Raw genomic sequence first — 7,671 nt, forward strand, 5'->3', positions numbered from 1 at the left:
TTATTCATTCTTGAATCATCCATCATAATTAAAGACAATAATAAAAGAAAGAAACAAGATGAGAGTTTAGAATAAAAACTGTATCACAACTATGTTGATGGCTTCCTTGAATCTTGAACAATTATTAGATGCTTGAAGTCTTTTTGAGAGAGAGAATTATGTGAAGAATTGCATAAAAACGAGATCCTTTGTTAGGAGAAGTTCCTCTCTTTATATAGAGTTCTTGAAGGCAAGTTTGACTCCTTTTAGGAAATAGAATCCTTATTTAGTGCAAAATCCTTTATAGGAGATCATGACTGTTTAGGTTCTTGATTTCTTCTTGATTAGGACTCCTTTTTCCTCAAGAATAGGTCCAGGTCTTGTTTAGTGTGTTTAGGAAACTCCCTGAAGTCGGCCCGTGTGAGAAAGAGCTTGATTTGCGTATCTAGTTCACGCTGGTTCCGCCTGCACAGCACGAGCGTGCTTCACGGCACGGGCTGGGTGTGCTTTAGTCTGGAAGTCTGGCTAATGAAGCACGGGGTGTGCTGAGTAGCACGGGCTAGTGAAGCACTGAAACACGGGCGTGCTACCAAGCACGGGAAGGGCGTGCTTTTCTCTGGAAGTTTGCCTAGAGTTGTCATGGGCGTGCTATGCTTGACACGCCCTGGTCCCATTGTAGCACGGCCGTGCGTTTTGACACCACCCTGGCCGTGCTCTCTTCTGTCTCTCCTTTGGTTTCCTTGGCTTCTAGCACGGTTGTGCCTTTTAGCACGGCCTGGGCGTGCTAGAAGTTAAGTGCCTTGTGTTATAAAGTTCTTTTCTGCGCCAAATTCCTGTAATTTTCTCTTAGATCAAGCGGATTAAAAGTCAAGGAAGCTTTTGAACACAATTATACTAAAAGTGATTTTAAAATAATAAAAACTTACTCAAATTCTAATAAGAACTATATTAAAAATACTATAAAATTAACACCTATCAAAATTCCCCAAACTTAAACCATTGCTTGTCCTCAAGCAACAAAACTAAGAGAAAATAATTTGATGACGCTTAGCTTACCATGGTTGGAGATGATCTCAATAAACTTTTTCAAGATATCATGATTAGTAAATAAGTGAATAAACTTAATTATTTTCCATGCTATTCATATTTGAGCTTGACTTTTATTCCTTGAAGAAAACACATACATTGAGTAAAGTACAAGTCTAAAGAGATTGTCAACACTAATACTTATTCAAATTACGGTAAACAGGACATGAATCATCTAAAGTATTAAAAATAAGACAATTGATAGAGCAAAAGTGGTATTCCCATATGCAGAATTAGTCATCCTTTCTCCACGATTTAAATGCATACGATTAAAAGATCAGAAGGTCTTTATTTTGGGTTGTAATGGGGCTTTCTTGGTGTAACTTTGCTTAATCAAAGAAAGGGATAACATGTAGACAAAGAGTACAAGAGAGTGTATAACATTCACGATTCTATTTTAATTAATCTTTTTCTAGTTCCAGGGAGTGTTTGTTTTGAAACTTTCTTACTAGCTAGAGGCATCTTGGACAAGGTCTTTTCTTAATATTTTGGCACTTTTCTTCCTTGCTTTTTTCTATTTTTCTTGAATTCTTTTGATTGCATTTCATGTGCCTCTTCCTTGATTCTTTCTCCTTTTCTTTATTTGCTAGTATTAATTGATGAATTCTCCCTCTTTTGTTGCTACATTCTAATTAAAAGTCGAATCTTTCAATCATACCATTCTTTGTACTTAGGGTAAGAGATTTGAATTTGGCTTTAATGGCTCGGTTTATTGAGGGTGAAGAAGAAAATTTTTCGGTTTAAGGCTTCAAAGTTGGTTTCAAAGGTCATATATTTTTATTTAGGTGGTCTAGGCTACATATAGGTTTCAACAAAAATTGCCTAAATCATCTATTTCAAAAAGTAAACATTTAAATTTTCCGCCTCGAAGGGATTTCTAAGTTTTGTTCTCAGAATGCCGAGGTTTTAAAATACTTTAGAGTAAAACACACCTATACATCATAATTCTCGTAAACATCAGTGTTTAAAAATCTAGAAACAAATAGTTTAGATCAATGAGCATATTTAAATCAAAATTTCAAATTCAAAACTTAAATATGCTAGAATTGAGAATCAATTATGTTTAACACTTATTACTAGACATGAGAATCCTCAAGCTTACTTGTAATCATTCCAACCATGTTAAGCAAAAACAATAAAAATTTTTTAGCTAAAATTCCCTTCCCCCAATTCAATCAATCACATTGTTCCCAATGTGTATAAATTCCCCAAACTTATTGCATTACTTGAAGGAAAGCAGTAAGAGAGAAGAAGAAAAACTTACCAACATTGTATTGAATTATACAATAGAAAGGTGGTGGAAAGTGTCTTAGCTAAAAGAGCAACTAAACATGAAGAACAAAAACTACTAAAAAGTTATAAAACTTCAAATAGACAAACAAAAACAACTAAGTCAATGTATTGGAAAAAAAAAACAATAACAAAACAAAACAAAAGTGAGAAATCCATCAACTCTCCGGTGGTGGGGGTGGCTGTAGAAGCTGAAGAATGGTCTGGAGTTGGCCCTACATGGTGTCCATCCTAGAATCAAGACTGCCGTTCATAATCTCAATGGACTGGAAACGGTCTGCGATCATTGTTTCCATCCCGTTAAGGCGCGTGTCAAAGAGGTCCATTCGGGACATCATTCTTGCAAGGACCTCATCATTCGACATGTTGGATGTGCCTTGGAACGATGGATCAGCACCAGATGTACCTGCACCAAAAGAAGAGGTAAAAGGTGGAGGGATATCCTCCTCCATATCAGCACCGCCTGCGGCCTCTGCTCCTTCATTATCAGAGTCATCCTCTAGAGCACCTACTACCCGATATGCATCTCCTACTTTTTCAATCAACTTCATATGTATCATAACATCTACATCTAATCTGGTGCCACGCCCCCCTCCTACACTATCATAAATTGGCCTAGCCGGGTTCCAAACCTGTAGATATCGAGCAATTCTGGTCACAAAACACCCCATCATTATAGCTCCTTTGTCGGCTCGAGCCACTTTTGCAAATCTCTGGCAGAGCCAATACCCAACATTCAACAATACTCCATTTTCAATCGCCCATAGAAAATATAGCTCATTCAAACTTAACACCCCATCACTTTCACTCCTTCCAAATATAGTATTCGACAAAAATTTATGAATGTACCGCAAGGAAGGTTTTTTCAATTTAGACGCTTTCGAATATCTAGGATTATAATTTACTTCACCTGTAAAATCGTGCCAAGTATTGCGTGCACTAAAATCACTAGATATTTGAATTTGACTATTTTCTGTGGGGAATCCGAAAATTTGGCTAATCTCATTCACAGACAGTTCAAAATCCTGACTAAAAAGCCTAAAACGAATGTTGCTTGGTGGAGATGTAGGCAAAAACCGGATAAAAGAAGAATAAGAACTTAAGAATTCCAGAGTTAATGGAGCATAAACTAAGTCCTTCATTTCAAGAAACTGTCCCCACCCTATTCGCCTAAGAGGTTCTAACACAATATCTCTAAGACCCACTTGTGCTAAAGCAGCTTCATCAATGAATCAATTTGGTAAAATAGGCCGAAGAGACAATTTTTTGTACCTTTCTTGTTGAGCGGATGAAGCGAAATCGAATGGAAGTGCAGGAGGTGAAGGAGGTGGAGGAGCCGTGGTGGATCGCGCAGTTGGGCGTTTTCGAGCGGCAACTGAGGATGCGGGTCAGCTATGTTTGTACCTAGGAGGCATTGTTGGAGTTGATTATGTGAAAATTTTGGGTAGAGAGTGTTTGTTTTGAGAGAAAAGGGAGAAGAAAAGAGAGAATTTGAGAGAGGAGAGGTGACGGCTAGGGCGTGCGAGATGGGAAGTGGGGCGGTTGGAAGCGTGCTCTTTAAATAGGGGCGCCAATAAATGAGTTGGTCTGATCGTGGCACGGCCGTGCTGATAAGCATGTCCTGGGCGTGCTCTCCTCTGACCTGCAAAACTAAAGAAAGGGCGTACCTGGCACGGGCGTGCTGACAAGCACGCCTGGGGCGTGCTTTTCTCTGACCCTTGGGCTGATGATTATCGCGAAAGTAGCACGGGCGTGCTAATGAGCACGGCGTGGGCGTGCTCTTCTCTGACTCTCAAGTCATAAAATTGCCTATGGTAAGCACGGGCGTGCTATATGGTACGCCTAGGGCGTGCTCTTTTCTGACCTTCAAATGTCATCACCCTTGAAAAACGCACGGGCGTGCTTCCGGGCATGCCTGGGGCGTGCAGGATCCTCACCCCATGGCATGGGCGTGCTTCCCAGCACGGCTAGGGCGTGCTTAGCTCTAGATTTTCACTTTTTTCTACAAAAAAGAACTCTAACTAAAATAAAAGAACACTTATGGAGAAAATTGGGGAATTTTTTTGCCAATCAAATTGAAAATAAAACAATTAAATGAAATGAAAATTTAACAAGGAAAATTTTGATGGGTTGTCTCCCATAAGCACTTTTGTTTAACGTCGTTAAGTTCGACGCACTTAGCCTAGTTTAGGTTAAGCAAGACCGATTGTACTCTTGATGGGTTCAAAGTTGTCATTATGATAGCTTCTCAGACGTTGAGCATTTACCTTGAAACTTCAATTTGTCTTAGCATCCACTATTTCAATTGCACCATGAGGAAAGATTTCCTTGATTGTGAATGGTCCATACCATCTAGAGCGCAACTTACCAGGGAATAACTGGAGCCTAGAGTTGTAGAGTAACACCTGCTGTCCTACCTTTAGATCCCTCATGATAATGCGCTTATCGTGCCATTGTTTAGTGCGATCTTTGTATATTTTAGCACTTTCATAGGCATGGAGGCGCATTTCATCCATCATGTTCAGTTGTAATAAGCGTTTCTGTCCCACTTCTTTGGCATTAAAGTTGAGAAATTGAATGGCCCAAAACGCCTTATGTTCTAACTCTATAGGAAGATGACAAGCCTTACCATACACCATGCGATATGGAGACATACCTATAGGTGTTTTGAATGCCGTTCTGTAGGCCCATAGAGCATCGTCTAGCTTTTTGGACCAATCCTTTTGTGATTGTCCAACAGTGGTTTCAAGGATCTTCTTGATTTCCCTGTTAGTGACCTCTACTTGTCGACTTGTTTGAGGATGATATGGAGTACCTACACGATGGGTGACACCATATTTTGCAAGAAGGGAATCTAAATATTTATTGCAAAAATGCTTACCTCCGTCCGTGATTATTGCCCTAGGAGTACCATGCCTTGTAAAAATGTTTTTCTTGATGAAGCTCATTACACTTTTGGCATTGTTATTTGGAAGAGCAACAGCCTCTGCCCATTTTGACACATAATCCACCGCCACTAGAATGTATTGATTTGAATATGATGGCGAAAAAGGCCCCATGAAGTCCAGACCCCATACGTCAAAGATTTCGACTTCAAGGATGCTATTTAGGGGCATCTCATGTCTCTTCGAAATATTACCTAACCTTTGACAACGATCACAAAGACGAACATAGTTATAAGCATCTTTAAAGAGATTAGGCCAATACAAACCACTTTCTAGTATACGCGCAGCTGTTTTGCTTGCTCCAAAGTGACCTCCATATTCCATTGAATGGCAGAATTTAAGGACACTTTCTATTTCAGTTTCCGGTATACATCTCCTGAATAGCTGATCACTGCAATATTTGAACAAAAATGGCTCCTCCCAATAGTAGAATTTGATATCATGAAAAATTTTTTTTCTTTGTTGGTAAGAAAAATTGGGAGGAGGAATTTTGCAAACAAGATAATTAACTATGTCAGCGTACCAGGGGGTTTGAGCATTTGCTACTAGAAGAAGTTGCTCATGAGGAAAGCTTTCATTGATTTGTAGCTCGCTTGTATCTTCTTCCCCCAATTCAAGCCTGGAAAGATGGTCAGCAACGAGGTTCTCGGTCCCCTTTTTGTCGCGAATTTCTAGGTCAAATTCTTGCAATAAAAGTACCCAACGAATGAGTCTCGGTTTTGCATCTTTCTTTTCCAGCAAGTATTTGATGGCGGAGTGATCTGTGTAGACTATTGTTTTAGCTCCAATTAGATATGCCCTGAATTTGTCAAAAGCAAAAACAATAGCCAACAATTCTTTTTCCGTAGTTGCATAGTTTAATTGCGCATCATTCAATGTGCGACTTGCATAATAAATAACATGCAACTTCTTGTCTTTTCTTTGTCCAAGAACAGCTCCTACAGCATGATCACTAGCATCACACATGAGCTCAAACGGTAAAGTCCAATCTAGTGTAGTGATGATCGGGGCTGAGATTAGCTCCTTCTTCAACCTGTTAAAAGCATCTAAACATTCTTTGTCAAAATCAAATGGAACATCTTTAACTAACAAATTGCAAAAGGGTTTAGTGATTTTGGAGAAATCTTTTATGAATCTCCTGTAAAACCCTGCATGCCCAAGAAAACTTCTTATACCTTTTACTGTGGTAGGTGGAGGTAGTTTTTCAATTACCTCAATTTTTGCCTTGTCTACTTCAATTCCTTTTTGAGAGATTTTATGTCCTAAGACAATACCTTCACTCACCATGAAGTGACATTTTTCCCAATTTAACACAAGGTTAGTATCTTCACATCGTTGCATTACTATAGATAAATTATGAAGACATGCATCGAAGGAAGAACCAAACACAGAAAAGTCATCCATGAATATCGCAATAAATTTTTCTACCATATCAGAAAAGATGGACATCATGCACCTTTGAAAGGTTGCAGGAGCATTGCATAGCCCAAAAGGCATTCTCCTGTAGGCAAAAGTGCCATAAGGACAGGTGAATGTGGTTTTCTCTTGGTCTTCGGGAGCTATAGGTATTTGGAAATACCCTGAGTAGCCATCTAAGAAGCAATAAAAAGGATACCCTGCAAGTCTTTCAAGCATTTGATCAATAAAGGGAAGGGGAAAATGGTCTTTGCGTGTTGCTTTATTTAGTTTTCTATAATCTATGCACACACGCCAACCTGTGACTGTTCTTGTGGGGATGAGTTCATTGTTTTCATTAGAGATAACAGTCATACCTCCCTTCTTTGGAACAACTTGGACAGGACTTACCCAGTTACTGTCTAAAATCGGATAAATGATACCGGCATCTAGGAGTTTGATGATTTCAGACTTGACTACCTCCTTCATGTTTGGGTTCAGTCGCCTTTGATGCTCGATTGAAGGTTTGTAATCTTCTTCCATCAAGATTTTATGCATGCACACACTTGGGCTTATTCCTTGTAGATCCGAGATAGACCACCCTAAAGCTTTCTTATGCCTTCGTAGAACCTGTAACAACCTTTCCTCTTGATCAAGCGTTAGGTGAGAAGAAATAATAACAGGAAAAGAATGGTTCTCACCTAAGAATGCATGTTTTAAATGAGGGGGAAGTTGTTTCAGTTCATGCTTAGGAAGTTCCTTTTCTTTTTCATTCAAGATGCTTGATTCATTAGTGTTATTTTCAACATGCAAAGTGGTTTCCACACATTCATCAACAACATCAATTCTAAAACAGTCTCCATGATCCATAGGAAGTTTACAAGATTTAAGTACATCAAACACAATCTCTTCCTGTCCAACTCTTAGAGTCAACTTACCTTCATAGACATCTATTAATGCTCTTGCAGTTGCAAGA

Source organism: Jatropha curcas, chromosome 1 (assembly GCF_041381405.1).
Source record: "Jatropha curcas cultivar XTBG-Jc1 chromosome 1, XTBG_Jcur_1.0, whole genome shotgun sequence".
In the NCBI taxonomy this organism is placed as follows: Eukaryota; Viridiplantae; Streptophyta; class Magnoliopsida; order Malpighiales; family Euphorbiaceae; genus Jatropha; species Jatropha curcas.